At 59.7% G+C, this 17,746-nt stretch overlaps 1 protein-coding gene and 1 pseudogene across 2 annotated transcripts in view; both read left to right on the plus strand.

Moving 5' to 3' along the window:
• The window catches only part of AGPAT3 (1-acylglycerol-3-phosphate O-acyltransferase 3), a 48,193-nt gene that overhangs the window by 10,302 nt on the left and 20,145 nt on the right, over nt 1-17,746 (plus strand). Inside the window, exon 1 of one of the 2 annotated variants that reach the window (XM_040986682.1) lies at nt 2,276-2,444. The exons of the other annotated variant lie outside the window; for it this stretch is intronic. The gene's annotated coding sequence lies outside the window, so the exon portion shown is untranslated. Of the gene's footprint in view, nt 1-2,275; nt 2,445-17,746 lie in introns of those variants that run through there. 2 annotated transcript variants of the gene reach the window in all.
• Nucleotides 889-2,568, plus strand: LOC121160689 (annotated as a pseudogene).

Consider the following 17,746-nt stretch of genomic DNA (forward strand, 5'->3'; position numbering starts at 1 on the left):
CTGCTTGTGGCCTTGGAAAGCAGTTGAGGACAGTCCAAAGCCTTGGGACCCTGCACCATTATGGGAGACCTGGAAGAGGCTCTGGGCTCCTGGGTTTGGATTGGCGCAGCTCTGGCCAATGTGGCTGCTTGGGGAGGTGGGTCGACAGATGGAGGATCTTCCTCTCTGTCTCTCCTTTCTGTATATCTGACATTCCAATAAAAATAAAAATAAATGTTTTGGGCCCGGCGCGATGGCACAGTGGTTAAGGTTCTCACCTTGCATGCCTGGGATCCCATATGGACACCGGTTCTAATCCCGGCAGCCCCGCTTCCCTTCCAGCTCCCTGCCTGTGGCCTGGGAAAGCAGTCGAGGACGGCCCAAAGCTTTGGGACCCTGCACCCGCATGGGAGACCTGGAAGAGGCTCCTGGCTTCGGATTGGCTCAGCTCCAGCCGTTGTGGCTGCCTGGGGAGTGAATCATCGGATGGAAGATCTTCCTCTCTGTCTTTCCTCTCTGTATATCCGCCTTTGCAATAAAAATAAAAAAAAAAAATAAAGAAAAATAAAAAAAATAAATGTTTAAAAAAAATAGGCTGAGTCCAGGGAGGAGGTGAAGGAGGTGTGGCTGGTCAGACAGACGTGGCCTCTGCTAGGCCTGTGGCGGCCGCTCCCACAGTCCGTGACTTTTTTGAAAGACAGAGTTGCAGAGAGATGGAGGGGGAAGGGGGAGATAGAGAGAGAGACAGACAAATTTCTTCCGTCTGCTGGTTCATTCCCTAAATAGCCACAGCGGCCCATGCTGGGTCTCCCGCGTGGGTCAGGGCACAGCACGTGGGCCATCCTCCGCTGCTTTCCCAGTCACTAACAGGACGCTGCAGCAGAAGTGGAGCAAGGCGCGGGAGTAGGGGGGCAGCTGCGGAGGAGGTGGCGGGCAGAGGCTCCACGCGCTCCCGGCGGCCGTTGAAGCAGTCGGCGGGCGCTGGCCCAGAGTGTAAGATTCCAACCTATCTTGGACAGAAGCTGTTTTGATCATTAACTGAAAATGGTGTTTTGTATGTGCAATGCGCGTGGTAAGTCAGTGAAAAAAACACAAGTGGAAAAGCGTGTGTCTGTGCCTTTCCTGAACTGACTGCGGGAAAGACTTCCAGGGCGACGACTACAGCAACCATGTCGCGTGTGTGAGTGAGGGCCAGAGGTGTGGTGGCCGAGGCTACGAAGGCAAAACCCACAGAGGTGACGTGGAACAGCAGGCATGCATTCAGGAAATTAATGAATTAATTAAGAAGCCCAATGTCAGTCCCAAAGTGAGAGAACTTTTTGTTTTTTAAAGATTTATTTTTATTATGTTTTTTATTGGAAAGGCAGATATACAGAGAGGAGGAGAGACAGAGAGGAAGATCTTCCGTCCGATGATTCACTCCCCAAGTGAGCGCAACGGTCGATGCTATGCCGATCCGAAGCCAGGAGCCTCTTCCGGGTCTCCCACGCAGGTGCAGGGTCCCAAAGCCTTGGGCCGTCCTCGACTGCTTTCCCAGGCCACAGGCAGGGAGCTGGAAGGGAAGCGGGGCTGCCGGGATTAGAACCGGTGCCCATATGGGATCCCGGGCGTGCTAGGTGAGAACCTTAACCACTTGCGCCACCGCGCCGGGCCCCCAAAGTGAGAGAACTTTTAAAGCAGATTAGTGCATTTGACAACATCCCCACTAAAAAGGCGAAATCCCAGAACTGGATGAAGAACAGTTGGAAGTTCACAGTGAGTCTGTCCTGGAGCAGGTGTGGAATGTCAGCTGATGGGGCGGTTCAGCTGCCACCTGCCGAAGGGGTAAGTCCGCACGCAGAAACGCCCGCCCAAGTTCCAGTCTCTGAAGCAATGACGCCACGGCGAAGCAGGCAGAGGTGAAGAAGAATAAGAGAGAGGAAGGAGGAGCGACAGAACAGAAAGAAAGGAAAGAAAGAGCTCAAACTGGAAAACCACCGAGAAAACGCCAAGGGCCGGAAGCTCAAGTGCCAAAAGGAACCGAGGCCAAAGGTGAGGCCGATGGGGAGGAAACGCCCAAGGCCAATGGCTCGACCAGCAAGAGGACCAAGAAGATGAGCAATGAGGGGACCAAGTCAGCGATGCGGGGAGAACACGGAAGCAGGAGGAAGCTGAAATGGGCAGTGCGTCCGAGGGGGAGAGCCGGAAGAGCCCGAGGCGCCTGCGCCAGGTGAAGTCAGCTGTCCTGAGACAGGCTCCTGACGATGAAGTCACTGTCAAAAACTAAGGAAAAAGGTCCTAGCGCAGTATCACACAGTGACCAGTGACTGGTCATCTTTAACAAGGTCAGCAGGAACCCACCTTCAGGGCACTGACGGACAAGGTGGTCAGCAGGAACCCACCTTCAGGGCACTGACGGACAAGGTGGTCAGCAGGAACCCCACCTTCGGGTACTGACGGACAAGGTGGAGCTTCTGAATGAACAGGTGGGTGTCTGACACCTGAGCCCTCTGTCCACGCCGCCCCCCCCCCCCACGGCTGTGTTTAGATGTGTGATGAATCCCAACAGCTCAGATGTTGCTTTCTGAAACTGTATTTTTTTAAGATTTATTTATTTTTTAAATTTTTATTGGAAAGGCGGATATACAGAGAGGAAAGACAGAGAGGAAGATCTTTCGTCCGATGATTCACTCCCCAGGCAGCCACAACGGCTGGAGCTGAGCCAATCCGAAGCCAGGAGCCTCTTCCAGGTCTCCCATGCGGGTGCAGGGTCCCAAGGCTTTGGGCTGTTCTCGACTGCTTTCCCAGGCCACAGGCAGGGAGTTGGATGGGAAGCGGGGCTGCCGGGATTAGAACCAGTGCCTATATGGGATCCCGGGCGTGCAAGGTGAGGATGTTAACCACTGTGCCATCGTGCCAGGCCCTGAAACTGTATTTTTAAGTTAAGTAAAAAATATATGTGTTGGGCCCGGCGCGGTGGCGCAAGTGGTTAAAGGTCCTCGCCTTGCACGCCCAGGATCCCATATGGGCGCCGGTTCTAATCCCGGCAGCCCCGCTTCCCTTCCAGCTCCCTGCCTGTGGCCCGGGAAAGCAGTCGAGGATGGCCCAAAGCTTTGGGAACCTGCACCCGCGTGGGAGACCCAGAAGAGGCTCCTGGCTTCGGATCGGCATAGTATCGGCCCGTTGCGCTCACTTGGGGAGTGAATCATCGGACGGAAGATCTTCCTCTCTGTCTCTCCTCTCTGTATATCCGCCTTTCCAATGAAAAAATAATAATAAAAAAAAATCTAAAAAAAAAAAATATATATATATATGTGTTATATTTGGTAGAACTTGTATGAAAAAATAAAATGTATCCTTCTCTAGACTTCTTGGAAAGGAGAGGAGAGGAGAGGAGAGGAGAGGAGGGGAGGGGAGGGAACGAAAAGAAAAGAAAAGAAAAGAAAAGAAAAAAGAAAAGAAAAGAAAAGAAAAAAAGAAAGAAAGAAAAGAAAAGAAAGAAAGGAAGGAAAAGAAAAGAAAAGAAAAGAAAAGCAAGTGGAACAGCCGTGACTTGAACTGTTGCCCGTGCGGGAAGCTGGGGGCAATGGTTCCCACACCAGTGCTCGCCCCAGACCCGGGACTTTTCTAGGGATTGTCTCCACGGCCTCCCTCCTTTTCCAGGAGCTTGATGGGGAATAGGGGCTGGGGGAGGGACTGAAGCCCCTGAGACCTTATGCCCCTGCACTTCCTGGGGACCAGGGCCCACCTGGGTCACCCCTCAGTAGAATCTGCCATGTGAGCGACAGGTGCTGCCCTCATGGGGGGAAAGGCGGGGCCTGTGTCAGAGTCAGCTGTCACCCATCCTTCTCTTCACTCAGGAAGTGGTGAGAGGGTTAGGAGCCGGGGACCGAGGCCTGTCTGCCCTCTGGAGGAGTGGGCTCCATTGCCCGGTGCCTGCCCAGCAGTAGGCATCTTCCTTGTTGACCGTGAGACCGGTGGGTGAAGGGCAGGAGGGATTTGGCTCTACCACCCAAGGGATCCCTCCCCGCTGAAGAGGCCACTGACCCCTTCCCACTCCTCAGAGGGCACCTCTGGGGACACAGGTGGGTGAGAACCTGGGCCGGGGAGGGAGGGGGCACTGAGCTTGTCCAGTCAAGGCTCCGCTGGGGAAGGCCTCCCTGGCTGCCCTTGGCCCTTAGGGCTGCCTAGGGGGCCCACACGTCGCCGGGTCATGGCCATACAGGGTGGGAGGCTCGTGGCAGGAGTCTGGGTTGGTGGTGGCTGAGCCTTGGTCAGATGGTCTGCTTGTGCTCTGTGTGGCAGCTGAGCTGTCAGGACCGGGCTCTGGGTCCTGGGTCACCTCGGGGTCCTCGGTTCCTCAGGCAGTGGCCGAGGATGTAGCAGTGAGCGCTCGGGGCAGGTGCCTGAACAGATCAGTCTAACACTGCTGCTTTCCCCGCACCTGGTGCTTTCTTCCCCCACCAACCCTGGGCTCACCTCGGGACCCCAGGACCCCTACCCACTACCCAGGCCTGGCCAAGTCCGCTGGGCTTGGGTTGTGTTGGGAGTGGTGCTTTGGGAAGAGTTAATGATGGGGTGCCACAGGCTAGGCCCCTCCCAGATCCTATCCTTAGAGTGTGACATTCCTTGGGGTGGGGTGATGGGCCAGTGCCTAAGCCAGCTCCTCCCTGGGGCAGTGAGTCACTCCCTAGATACAGCGAGATAGATGGGCAAAAGCAAAGCAGATTCCAAGGCTGGTTTGCGCAAATGCAGTGGCTGGGAGGTCAAGATAGCAGTGATATGTGTGTAGTGAGGGCTGTGGGAGTGGTGCGTGACGTGTTGTGGATGTGTGATTGTGTAAGGGGTGTGAGTGATATGGGTGTGTGAGCTCTGTGTGTCTGGAGAGACCTCCTTGGCAGGCCAGGTGGGCAGACGGGGCCTTGGAGGACATGGGTCCATATCTTCCCGCCCACCATGCTCCTGGGCCCACAGCGTGTGGGTGGGGGGGCTTGGGCTCCTGCACCCACAGGGCAAGGTCATTGGAAGCTCCTGGCTGCAGTCTGGCCCAGTCCCAGCCGGCATGGCTGTTGTGCCCAGACTCTGAGATCCCCAGCAATCACAGGAGTCTGAAGTCGATCCAAGAGCACAAGGATGGTTTATTCAAGCTCAGCACAGCCGAGCCTGGTTCTTGGTTGAGAGCAGGCAGCTGGCTGACCGACCAGTTAGCCGGCTGGGACCAACAGCCCTTACAGGAGTGTGGCCCTGAACAGCACATTCACAGGGTTTTACAGGGGCAGTCCACAATAGCTTGAAAAGGAGCAATTCACAACAGCCTGCAAGGTGAGGGGAAATAGCACACATTCCCTGGCTATCGGCTGGACAGCCCAGGCCTGCGGCCACTAAGGGAAGCACCTACTTAATCACTTGGAGCCACCTGTGAGATAACCAGACTTAGATGGGCCTTGATTCAGGAGAATTGGGGCCCATCAGTGCTAAAGGTCACATAGGCCATTTGCTCTGCAAGCTCACACAGTTTCTTAGTAGCAATGAGCCATGAGCAAATGGTTGGGACTTTGATACTGAGGTTCTCCCCGGCCCATGGGAGGTTTCTGTGTCTCCCTCCTGCTGTACTTCTGACTTGATCCACAGTGATCCTGGTGTTAGCAGCTGAGGACCGGAGCTTTTCTCACGGGATTTTACTTGGAATCAGCGCTCTAGACCCAGACCCCATGGCCACGGAGTGCGAGGCCAGCAGAGTGGGGCCCAAGTGAGTGGCCTTCAGTGCAGCTCCACAGTGCTGACTCGGGTGGGGGCCTACCCATGATGCACTGACCACTCCCCATACACTCTGCAGGTGGCTTGGCAGCACCTCCACTGCCCATGGCCCTGACCCCCGACACCCGCAGGGTCAGCACCCCTGGCCCTGTCTGAGAAGACAGCTTTGTTGCCGTCACATCTCCTGACTTGCAGCCGGAAGCCCAGAGGAGGGCCTCTCTGGGCACAGGCAGGTGGGCTAGGACCCAGGGTAGGGAGATCCTCCGGCTGCCTGGCAGAGGGGCGTTATAAGGTGGGCCTAACCTTGGTGTCAGTCTCCCAGTTGGGTCCCTGTTGGGTGAGGCCACCTGCCGACAGGAGTAGGAGGTGTCCCTGGGTGCCTAGGGCAGGAGGCAGCAGACCTCCTCAGCTGTGCAGCAGGGTGAGGGGCTGGCCTGGGGGTGAGGCTGCAGTGCTGGACATGGGTGTGAGGGAGTGTGTGTGTGTTCTTCCCTGCCCCTGCCGTACCTCCGTGCAGGGCCCCCCCTCAGCTGTGCTGCAGGCAGGCTGTGGTTCCTTCCTGAGCGGGTCTTGGCTACGTGCCGGTTCCCAGACTCAGCAAAGTCAGTAAGAGGTGAACATGAGAACAGGGCCTTCTTGCTGGCCTGGCAGGTGGGCACTGTCTGGCCGCCTGCAGGTTGTTCCTGGCCTTGGAGCAGAGGCACCAGGAGACAGAGGTGGGGATTCCTGCCTCTTGCACCTCCCAGCCTGGGAGGGGCCCAGTGCCAGATAAAAGCCAGCCTGATGCCTGGCCCCTCCTCTGCCGCCTGAGACGCAGCTCCGCCACTGCAAGTGGGGCAGGCAGCAGGTAAAGGCGGTCTCGGCCTGCCCCGGCCCCAAGCTTCAGCCCTGCTGTGGTGTCAGCTCCCGGGCCAGTCCAGGTCTCTGCCTCATCTCTCTCCTGCACCCCGAGGGCTCCACAGGTCTGACCTTCCCCCGGGGTGGTCCCCAGCCCAGGTGTCCCAGCTCTCCCTTGCCCCCAAAGACTCCAGCAGCCTGACCTTCGCCCGGGGCAGTCCCCAGCCCACAGGTGCACAGAAGGCGTTCCCTGAACCTCTGGCTGCCCTGGACCTGCCCACCATCTCCCTCCTTGGATCCACCCCCACAGTGGTGATATGGTGGGCGAGCTCTTGTCTTAGGTGTATGGGCGCCAATGCCCACTGCCTCCGGGGTTGTGCCATGGTGGGTGGCCTGTGCTGAACACTCCCTCCTGGGCCTGCCCATCTCCCGCCTGCTCAGCGCCAGGGGAGGAGGCCTCATTCCAGAGTGGCAGGAGTGGGGTGTGCTTGGGTCCCAGGGCTCTGGGCTGTGGGTGGGTTCTGATCAGAAGCCCCGAGACACCTGCTGGTATGGGGGTCAACACAGCTCTGTCAGGTTTGGACTGTGGGCCGCACCGGCATTTTAGCCAGCACAGCAGCCCTGGGCTCTTATGTCAGGATCCAGTGTGCAGGAGGGAATGGGTGCCGTGAGTGACAGCACGGGGTGGGTGGGGGGAGAAGGGGCTGGGTACCATGTTATCCACCTGCAAAGTGGGGGTAGGATGGGAGGTTGGGCAGCCTGACCAAGCAGCCACAGCCAGGCCTGGGCTGGCAGGTGGCGAGGCGGGGTGCCATGGCACGGTGCCCCCAGGCACTGGGGGGAGGGTGCCAGGCTCATGTGGCCGTGTGCCGTGGTGGAGGCACTGGAGGTGCCTTGGGAGCGGGCTGCACAATGACTCAAGCTGGTGAGGGCTTGGTGTCGGGCGGAGGGCTGAGGCCTACAGCGCCCTGGCCTCGGGGTCCATCTGGCAGGAGGGTGTGAAGATTGGATTGGGCGAGGCCAGGGGACTGTCCTCACACCCAGCCATGTGACTGCAGTGTTGGCCCTGTGGAGGGGTCTCCCTGAGCTTATAGCCATGTGCGTGTGGGCAGCTGGCCCTGCCTCCCAGGCCCCACACTGGGCAATGACCTGGGGCCTTGGACGCGCAGGGTGGAGGACTGGGCAGTGGGCTCCTTCCTCCGGTGTGTGTGTATGTGCCTGTGTTTTAAAGATTTAATTTATTTTTATTGGAAAGGCGGATATACAGAGAGGAGGAGAGACAGGAAGATCTTCCGTCCAATGGTTCACTCCCCAAATGACTGCATTGCCCGGAACTGTGCTGATCCGAAGCCAGGAGACTCTTCCTGGACTCCCGCGCGGGTGCAGGGTCCCAAGGCCTTGGGCTGTCCTTGACTGCTTTCCCAGGCCACAGGCAGGGAGCTGGAAGGGAAGCGGGGCCGCCAGGATTAGAACCAGTACCCATATGGGATCCTGGCACATGCAGGGTGAGGACTTTAGCCACTAGGCTACTGTGCTGTGCCGTTCCCTCCATTGTTGCTGCTTGTTTCTTTGTTGCTATTAGAACAAGATGATTGATTGATTGATTGATTGAAAAAGAGGATCTTCCATCTGCTGATTCACCCCCTGAGTGACCACAGCAACCTGGGCTGGGCCACTTGATGGCAGGAGCCAGAGCCCCAGCTGTCTCCTGGGTGGGTCGCACAGACCCAGCATCCCAGCCAGCACCTGTTGCCTGCCAGGTGTGCACCAGTAGGAAGTGGATCAGAAGCCCTGGAGTCGGGACCTGGAGCAGCAGACTGTCCCCAGGCTCCCAGGGCCAGAGCCCTCGAGGCAGGTGGATGAACTTTAGCTTTTTTTTTTTTTAAAGTTTATTGGAAAGTCATATATGGCGAGGAAGATCTGTCCTTTGATTTACTTCCCAAGTGGCTGCATCGCCTGGAGCTGAGTTGATCCGAAGCCAGGAGCCGTGAAGTCGTTTCCGGGTCTCTTACACGCGGGTCCAGGGTCCCAAGGTTTTGGGCCATCCTCGACTGCTTTCCCAGGCCACAGGCAAGGAGCTGGATGGGAAGTGGAGCAGCTGAGATTAGAACCGGCACCCATATGGGATCCTGGCGTGTGCAAGGCGAGGACTTTAGCTGCTAGGCTACTGCCTTGGGTCCCTGTACTTTAGCTTTAAGGAGGCCATGTTTCGGAGTCTGCCCTTCGTCCCCCTCACCCCTGAGAAGGTTCTTAGATTAGGCTGTCGTGGAGGTTCTGTTCCCACATCCCCACAAGAGCTGCAGAATGGTGAGGCCGAGGGCTTCATTTCACCAGCGTCACAGGTTCTGAGCTTGGCATGTCTGGACAGGGAAGGGCACACACCCACACAGGCGGTGCTCAGGTGGGGCATAGGTGAGGCTCCCAGCTGTCGTGTGTCAGCCATCGTTCCAGATGGGCAGTTAGGGCTGCAGGGCTGGGGACCTGCCAGGCAGGTCTGACTCGGTGACAGGCGGCAGGGAGCCCACGGCTGCCCTGCTCTGCCATCTGGACACATAGGACCTCGCCTACTGTGACCGCCCTGTGTGGCTGCGAGGGGTCCCACTGCTGCTCCCAGGCATATGTTTGCAGGTCTCCAAGGGGGTCCCCCGATAGCTGGGGTGCCGGGGGCCTGGACACGCAGTCACCCTAGGGAATTATTCTGGACCATCCTTGTGGGGTTTTTTGCCTTTGCTTGTGAAATCTTTTATTGCTTAGAGGAAGTTTCAGAAACACAAACACACCTTTCATCATCCCTCCCAACGCTTCATGTTGGAATCAGGGCAGAATCTTTCCAGGAAAAGCAGACACGGGCCAGCAGGTGCTGGGGCTGGGAGAGGGGCTCGGAGGGGCGAGGCTCGGAGGAGCTGAGGCTGGGGGGGACTGGGAGGGGCGGGGCTCAGGGGGTGGGGCTCAGGGGGTGGGGCTCAGGGGGCGGGGCTCGGAGGGGCTGAGGCTGGGGGGTGGGCTCAGGGGGCGGGGCTCGGAGGGGCTGGGGCTTGGAGAGGAGGGGGCTCAGAGGGGGTGGGGGAGGACTGGGAGGGCTGGGGCTCAGGGGGCCGGGCTGGGTTGAGCAAGCTGAGCCTGCAGCTGGAGTTGACAGCGGGATGGAGGCCAAAAGCAAGCTGCACCTGCAGGGCAAGGGTGCACCTGCCCGGCCGAGGCTGAGTCCCCCCCAGTCCTACTGCAGATTTCATGGACAGGAGCTGGACCTCTTGCCTTTTAAGAAGCCTCGTAGCCCATCACAGCCCACCCCAGCTGCCTGCGGAGCTCCGTCAGGGAGGTGGAGGTGGGCGCATGGGCACCCCTCAGAGCTCACAGCAGACCAGCTGTTTATGGTGTCTCTGTGAGAAGGGTGAGGTGTGTGTGTTGAGGAACTCCACACTGCTTTTTTCTCTCAGTGGCCAGTGCCTGACACCCTGAAAACTGCCCAGGAGCCGTCTAGGAGGGCCCCATGCCAGGAGTCCAACCTGCTACTAGAGACTGTAAAATTGCCCCAAAATATTGTTAAGAAGTTTATGAAAGGTGGTACTGTGGCATAGTACATTAAGCCCCTGCCTGTGACATTGACATCCTATATGGGCGCCGGTTTGTGTCCCTACTACTCCGCTTCCCGTCCAGCTCCCTGCTGTGGCCTGGGAAAGCAGTGGAGGGCGGCCCGAGGCCTTGGGACCCTGCACCCGCGTGGAGACGCGGACAAGGCTCCTGCATGAGCCTCTGCCCACGCCGACTGTTGTAGGGAGGTACTTGGGGAGTGAACCAGTGCATGAAGAGCTATTTGTGTGTGTGTATACCTTTAAAAAAAACAGAAAAAACAGACAAAAGCTGCTGGCCTCTCACTCCTGTGGGGCGGGGGACTCTGGTTCTGTCAGCGCCCGGGACAGGTGCCTGGGCAAGCCGGCACTCCTAGGCTGGCTGGGACGTGGCTACTTACGGAACTGTCTGACTTTGCATCTGCTGAGCTGTGGGTTTTTTTTTTTTTAACATGTGTTTATTTGTTTTGGAAAGTCAGATATGCAGAGAAAAAGGAAAGACAGAGAGAAAGATCTTGTCCAGTGATTCACTCTCCAAGGAGCTGCAATGGTTGGAGCTGCGCTGACCCGAAGCCAGGAGCCAGGAGCTTCTTGCAGATCTCCCACGCGGGTGCAGGGACCTAAGGCTTTGGGCCGCCCTCTACTGCTTTCCCAGGCCACAAGTAGGGAGCTGGATGGGAAGCAGGGTTGCCAGGACATGAACTGGCAACCATATGGAATCCCAGTGTGTTCAAAGTGAGGACATTAACCACTATGCTATCGTGCCAGGCCCTGAGCTGCACGTTTGCTGTGTGGCCTGGGGCCAGTCAGGGGATCCATGTCCTCCAGCTTCCTGGTTGGTGTGGGACTCCATGGACAGCAACTGGGGCAGGGTTCCTGAGTTGGCCTACTGCAGCACCTCGTGGAGTCTGCTGAGTCCTCCTGGCACCCGGCTCCTGGCAGGGCCCTGCCCAGGATACTGTCTTGTGAGCCGTGATCTGTTTCAGGACTGCTGCACGGTGGGTGGCACCACTGCCAGCGCTCGGACTGCAGGTGGGTCCTCCCTGGGCCCCACAGTGCCCAGCTTCTCAAGGGCTTGCAGGAGCAGAGAAGGCAGTGCCTGCTGGACAGAAGCCTCGAGGACGTGGGTTGGCAGTGTTGCGCAGGGATAGGTGCCCCGCTCAAGGACTGGTGGCTATTCTGGCTGTGGCTTAGCGCAGGCCAGCAGCTCCCCTGTTTTTTGTTTTTTAAGAGTTATTTATTTTTATTGGAAAGTCAGATATACAGAGAGGAAAATCTTTTGTTCATCACCCCGCCCCCCGCCCCAAGTAGACACAACGGCTGGTGCTGTGCTGACCCGAAGCCAGGAGCCAGGAGCTTCGGGGTCTCCCATGCGGGTGCAGGATTGCAAGGCTTTGGGCCATCCTCTACTGCTTTCCCAGGCCACAGGCAGGGAGCTGGATGGGAAGCAAGGCTACCAGGTTCAGCGCCCATATGGGATTCCTGCACATTCAAGGCGAGGACTTTAGCCACTAGGCTGCCACGCTGGGCCCTCTCCCTGGGTTTTATGAACCCTGACAGGTTCCATGTCCGAGGCTGTGCTTTCCGTGGAGAACATTTCCCCTTGAGTGAAGTGTATCTCCAGCTTGGGTTCTCGCTGCAGCTGGGTGTGGGGTCAGCTTTGGCCAGGAGAGCGAGTCCTTGGGCATCAGTAGCACACCGAGGATGATGCCGCAGCTGCCAGCCACCAACTTTGTTTCAGAAGAGCTTGGCTTTGCTGGGTCGCAAGGCCAACTGGGTTCCTGTAGCCATCCTGGGATCAGATGCCCACGGGGCCCACTGTCCGTGTCCATCCTGCCATGGAGGCAGCGTCTCCCAGTGGACACAGCTGGCCAGCCAAGTGGCATGTTGAGGACACGGGTGTCCCTGATGCCTAGTGCAGAGGGGCCGTGGTGCTGGACCCTGAGGCCAGCCAGGCGTCTTGGGCCATCTGCCCTGTGCTCCAGAAGGCGCCCTGGGCTCCAGCAGGCGCCCTGGGCTCCAGCAGGCTCCCTGTGCTCCAGCAGGCGTCCTGTGCCATCCTCCCTGGGCTGCAGCAGCCGCCTGGCTGAGCGGAGCTGTGCTCTCAGTGGCTGGAGCTTTGGCTAGCCCCGGGCTGTTTACTCCATGTTTGGTGTGCATAGTAACCCTATCCGGTGTCCCGTGTGGGCTAGAAGGACACGGTCAGCGTCCCTGCCCTCCCTCGGCTCCCCTGCCGCGCCCGTGCCTGCTCCTTGGGTGCCAGTCCTGTTTGCTCCTTGAAGAGGTTAGAAGGCAGGCGTTGCCAAGGACAGGGCCTGTGGAGCCAATGTGGATGCCCAGGCTCTGGGGGCAACAAACTCGGACTCCAACCTCCTCCCCCTGGGCCAAGGGAGGACTCGCCATGTCACTCGTGCTGCCCCGGGGCCGGCGGTCTGGCTGAGGCCCAGGTACGGAGCCAGGGTGCAGGGTTATGCAGCCTTGGTCTGGGGACAGGTTGCCCAGCCTAGCCTCTTGCCGCACCCCTGCCGCTGGCCTCCTGAGCGACGCTGAGCTAAGTCTGGATAAACAGGTGTCGTTAGCTTACTCCATCCAGCTCTGCTGGCGGGGGTGGGAGGTTCTCGACTGTGGGTGGCAGATGTGCGTACTGCACTCGGGGCCTGTCCTGAGCCTGGAGTCCTCCCGGGGGTGGAGCTCAGCCTGGGCTGGGGCTGCCTGGCACAGCCCCATGTCTTGTGGTGGGCCCCCGTGTGGGAGCCCTCTGCCTCTCAGCTGGCCTTGTGCTGGTGGGGAGCCCTGCTCCTCTCCCCGGAGGCCCTGCCTAGTTCAGGAGGTTGTGGGCTGGGTCCCTGTGGTGGGGAGAAAAGGCCAGGGAGCTTGCACATTCCTGGCCCCGGTGAACGGAGGGAACAGGTGTGGGGGCACAGCCCAGGGAGGGGAAGCCAACCTGGGTGCTCGAGGCCAAGGCTGGAGACCACTGCCCCACACCCGCCGCCGGCCCTGCCCCACACCCGCCGCCGGCCCTGCCCCACACCCGCCGCCGGCCCTGCCCCACACCCGCCGCCGGCCCTGCCGTGGCGTCTCGCTGTACACGCTGTCGGGCAATGTCGCATCACTCCTGGGAGCCTCGGGGTGAGTGACACACCGTCAGGGCTCCTGGGGCGGTATGGGCTGGGCTTCGGGGCAGGGATGGCCGTGAGGACGCAGCAAATGTGGGCCCAGACCTCTCCCAGTACGGGAGGATGAGGAGCCCTGGCCCACATCCTGCAGCCCGTGCGAGGGGACGCAGAGCGGGGGGTGGGGGTGCACTGTTTTTCCGTGCTCAGCCATTGCTTGTCCTGGCGGCTCTGCTGCCTGGGATTTCAGCGAATGCTTTGCCAGCTGCCACTTCTAACCTGCAGCAGAACCCTGAGCGCGTGTGGGCACGAACCATGCCTTGGTACAACTGTCCACGGCTGGGCCCCTGGGCTGCTCCCGGGCCGGCCATGGTGGTTCTGCGTCCAGTTCTCCAAGGAGCGCCCGGTCCGGCCTTCACTGTGGCCGTGAGCGGGGTCCCAGCCCCGGTACTCAGTGACAGCCGTCCTAAGGGGGCTAAGGCAGTGTTGGAATGGGGGGTTTTGTGATTTTTTTTAATGTCAGGTTTTTTCTACTTCTAAGGCAGAGTGAGAGAGAGAGATTGGTGGGTTGGTCCTCAATCCACTGGTTTAGTCCCCACAAGCTCCGCACATGCCAAGGCTGAGCCAGAAGTCTGGAGCTTGCATGTGGATGGTGGGACCCCAGGTCTGGGGCCAGCACCTCCTGCTGTGCAGGTGTGCCAGCCGGCAGCTGGACTGGAAGTGGAACAGGCAGGACTTACACAGATATGGGATGCCAGCATCCCAGGCAGTGGCTTAACACACTGCCCCGCGGCCAGCCACTCGTGTTGCCAACAGCAGTGGCTTTTCTGCCATGTGCCTGCCTTCCTCTGAGACAGTTCTGTTGGGGACCTTGGTGGTTTTGGTGCCGAGGCGGCCCTCTGCTGAGGCGCATCAGTTCCTTGTACGTGGTCAGGCTCAGGCCCTGTCAGCCGCGTGGTCTGTAAGGGTCTCCCCACCAGTCACTGCTCGTCGCTTCATCCCATGGTTTCTTTTGCTGAGCTGAAATTGCTTTGGAACACATCCATTTGTCTGTTTTTGCTTTCATGCATAATTAAACAAAACAAAACTATTTGTGCCTGTCTGGCATGGAGGGCCCTGGGGACTCCATGTGGCCTCCCGGCGGCCGGCTAGCTGGGCAGTTAGCAGGGCAGGCCCGTCCTGGGTTGCCGATGCAGGTGTGTTGTTAGGCCTCCTGGCCGCTCCACGACTGGGGGAGTGGGCCCTGACAGCCCAGCTTTGCTTGTCCTTGAGCTGCAGGAGCCTGGCGGACAGCGCCCGGCTCACCCTGTCGGTGGTTCCTACCCCTGGGTGCCATGCAGTGGGTGACCGGGAGGCGGGCAGAGGCTCCAGTGATGGTGAACCCCCCAGGATACGGGCAGGCTGCCATGGGGCCATCTGCATTCCTGGGCTTTGCGGTGCTGCCATTGACCTTGTGCTGGGCATCTGTCCTAGGGAGATGGACCCCTGCCTGGCCATGTGACAGCTGCTGAAGGTCAGGGCTGTGGAGTGGCCCAGCAGGGGCCTGTGCTCACCAGGAGCTGCCTGGAGGCCTTGTAGAGGGAGGCAGGGCCCCGGGCGGGGGTGTGAGCAGGGCCCTGTGGGTGTGGGAGGTGTCCAGCTGCTGCTGGTGCCCGTGCTGCTTGTGACTGCTGGAGGTGGCAGCCAGGACTGGCATGTCTCAGACCACAGTGCTGCTTGTCAGTCCTGCCAGAACAGTGGTGGCTCTCCCAAGTCCACAAGTCTGGCCAGGCGTTGGGACCAGGAACGCGGGGAGCCTTGATTTTCTGGGGGATGAGAGGCGCTCTTCCCAGCTGGGGCGTGGGGAGTGGAGCTCTGTTCAGGAGCCTTGGGGCCTGGGTGCCTCCTGGTGGTTGCGGGAGGCTTCTGTGTGGAGTCTACACCCAGGAGGGGTCCTGTGGGGGGAGTGTTGCTGGGAGGGGCCTTCTGACCCACACCCTGGCCCGTCTGCAGCGGCCTCTGGAAAAGCTGCTTATTGGCTTAGCAGCTTAGTGGGTGCTGAGAGCAGGGCCCGCGCAGCCCCTGTCCCGGACGGTTCCAGGAGGCCCCATCTGTGCTGAGCTGGCGCCTGCTGGCGTTGGAGGCAGGGGACCTAATCCCCGTCCTTGAACTGCCTGCTGGCTCCTTCTGGTCAGCTCTGGCACCTACTCCTTAGCTGGGCTCCCCGCTGCACCTGTGAGAACTCCGGGCTGGGGGCAGAGATGCTGGCCGACACCACCTGCCTCTTCGCTGGGCTCTGCACGGCCCTGCTGGCTGTGGCCCTGGCCTATTACTTCTACTGGTGAGCAGGGCTGGGGTGGGTGGTGTGGGGCTTCCTACCTGCTGTGCCTGCCCTGCCTGAGCTGTGCCCAGGCCATGCTGGGGGTAGGGGCAAGTGGTGCTGCTGGGATGGGCTGCACAGGGAACAGTGGGTCCCACCCAGTGCTGTCACCCTCCCACTTCCTCATACCCACGAGTGTACCAGTTGCTCATGGCTGGTCAGTATGCCCAGTGGTCTTTAATGTGACACATGGGGCTCAAGCCGTGCATGCTGAGTGCTGGAAATGTGATGGAGTGATTAGGGCCAGCCCCTCTCCTTGTGATGGAGTGACCAGGGCCAGCCTCATTGTGATGGAGTGACCAGGGCCAGCCTCATTGTGATGGAGTGACCAGGGCCAGCCTCACTGTGATGGAGTGACCAGGGCCAGCCTCATTGCGATGGAGTGACCAAGGCCAGCCTCATTGTGATGGAGTGACCAGGACCACCCTTCCCTATGATGAGAGTGACCGAGGCCAGCCCTGCCTGTGATGGGAGTGACCGGGGCCAGCCCCTCTCCTTGTGATGGAGAGGCCAGGGCCAGCCCTGCCTGTGATGGGAGTGACCGGGGCCAGCCCCTCTCCTTGTGATGGAGTGGCCAGGGCCAGCCCTGCCTGTGATGGGAGTGACCGGGGCCAGCCCCTCTCCTTGTGATGGAGTGGCCAGGGCCAGCCCTGCCTGTGATGGGAGTGGGAAGCAGGTAATCCTACCCAGCTGTGGGAATGGTCTGCTTTTTTTGGAAGAGTTCAGAGCTGGATCTGGGTCCTCAAGAACAGGGCAGTTCCTGTGAGGTGTGCCCAGGCTCTGGAAGGTTCCGGCTGGGTCCTGCCTCTTTTCCCTGGCCCTCTGGCACAGGTTGGGAATTCCTTACTGGGCTCTGGAGTTGCTTCCTCCCTATGGGCTGCGACCATTTCTGACAGTGAGGAGGTGGGGGTCACAGCAGAGGCATGCCTGGTTGGTGGCCAAGGGACCAATTGGCTGTACTTGCTGCAGCCACAGGCATCCCAGGTGCTCTGGAGCCAGGGCCACGAGGGGGTGTTTGGCCTGCTGGTGGTGCTGGCCGGTCAAGCGCTTGAGGAGCCATCCTGCCCCTCAGATCCCTCGACCACCCTCTTCACAGTGGGTGGGCGTCCAGTGCCCACTGCTGTCCAGCCAGTTCTCTCCAGATGTGCAATGCCTACCACAGTGTGCTGGTTTCGTGGGCCACCAGTGGGTGGGGCCAGTCCCCGGAGCATCCTGGGACCTGTTATCCAGAGGACACTTGGGTGGCCCTGGGGTGAGGGTGAAGGAAGCCAGGGCCGTTTGCCATCAACTTGGACACGCTGAAGAAGCAGCACCAGAGACCTGAATGGCAGCAGTGGCTGAGCTGCCCTGCCTGGGGTGTGTATGTGTGCCCACGTATGTGTATCACCAGGGCCTGCCCACCATCCTGGGAGTGAAGCACACAGTGAGGGGACCCACCTGCTGAACACCCAAGAATCCCTGGCTCCTTCCTCCGCACGGTCCAGGGAGAACCTGCTTGGTGGGAGTCTGGGCCCGGAGGTTTAGTTACTCTGGCACAGTGTGCTCAGGATGGCCTGCCCAGGCTGGGGCCTCTGAGAGGGGCAGGCTCCAGAGCCTGGGGAGAGGGTGCCTGCCAGCTGACGGGGCACCAGGGCATGTACAGGTCCCATGCTTGACGGCGTCACTGTTTTGTGGCTGCATGTCACCTGCGTGCTGTCTCTGTTGTCCGTGTGCTGCCCGCGGGTCTGCGTGTCACCTGCGTGCTGTCTCTGTTGTCCGTGTGCTGCCCGCGGGTCTGCGTGTCACCTGCGTGCTGTCTCTGTTGTCCGTGTGCTGCCCGCGGGTCTGCGTGTCACCTGCGTGCTGTCTCTGTTGTCCGTGTGCTGCCCGCGGGTCTGCGTGTCACCTGCGTGCTGTCTCTGTTGTCCGTGTGCTGCCCGCGGGTCTGCGTGTCACCTGCGTGCTGTCTCTGTTGTCCGTGTGCTGCCCGCGGGTCTGCGTGTCACCTGCGTGCTGTCTCTGTTGTCCGTGTGCTGCCCGCGGGTCTGCGTGTCCCCTGCACGTCATCCTTATATCGTCTGTGTGTCGTGCTGTCATCCAGGTGGCAATAAGTACCGTGGTTTTGGTGTTCGGGCGGTGGGTGCCCCGGACATCCCTGTGGCTGGCTGACTCAG

Source organism: Ochotona curzoniae, unplaced genomic scaffold, assembly GCF_017591425.1.
Source record: "Ochotona curzoniae isolate NIBS_2020 unplaced genomic scaffold, NIBS_Ocur_1.0 contig_4516, whole genome shotgun sequence".
NCBI classification, from domain to species: domain Eukaryota; kingdom Metazoa; phylum Chordata; class Mammalia; order Lagomorpha; family Ochotonidae; genus Ochotona; species Ochotona curzoniae.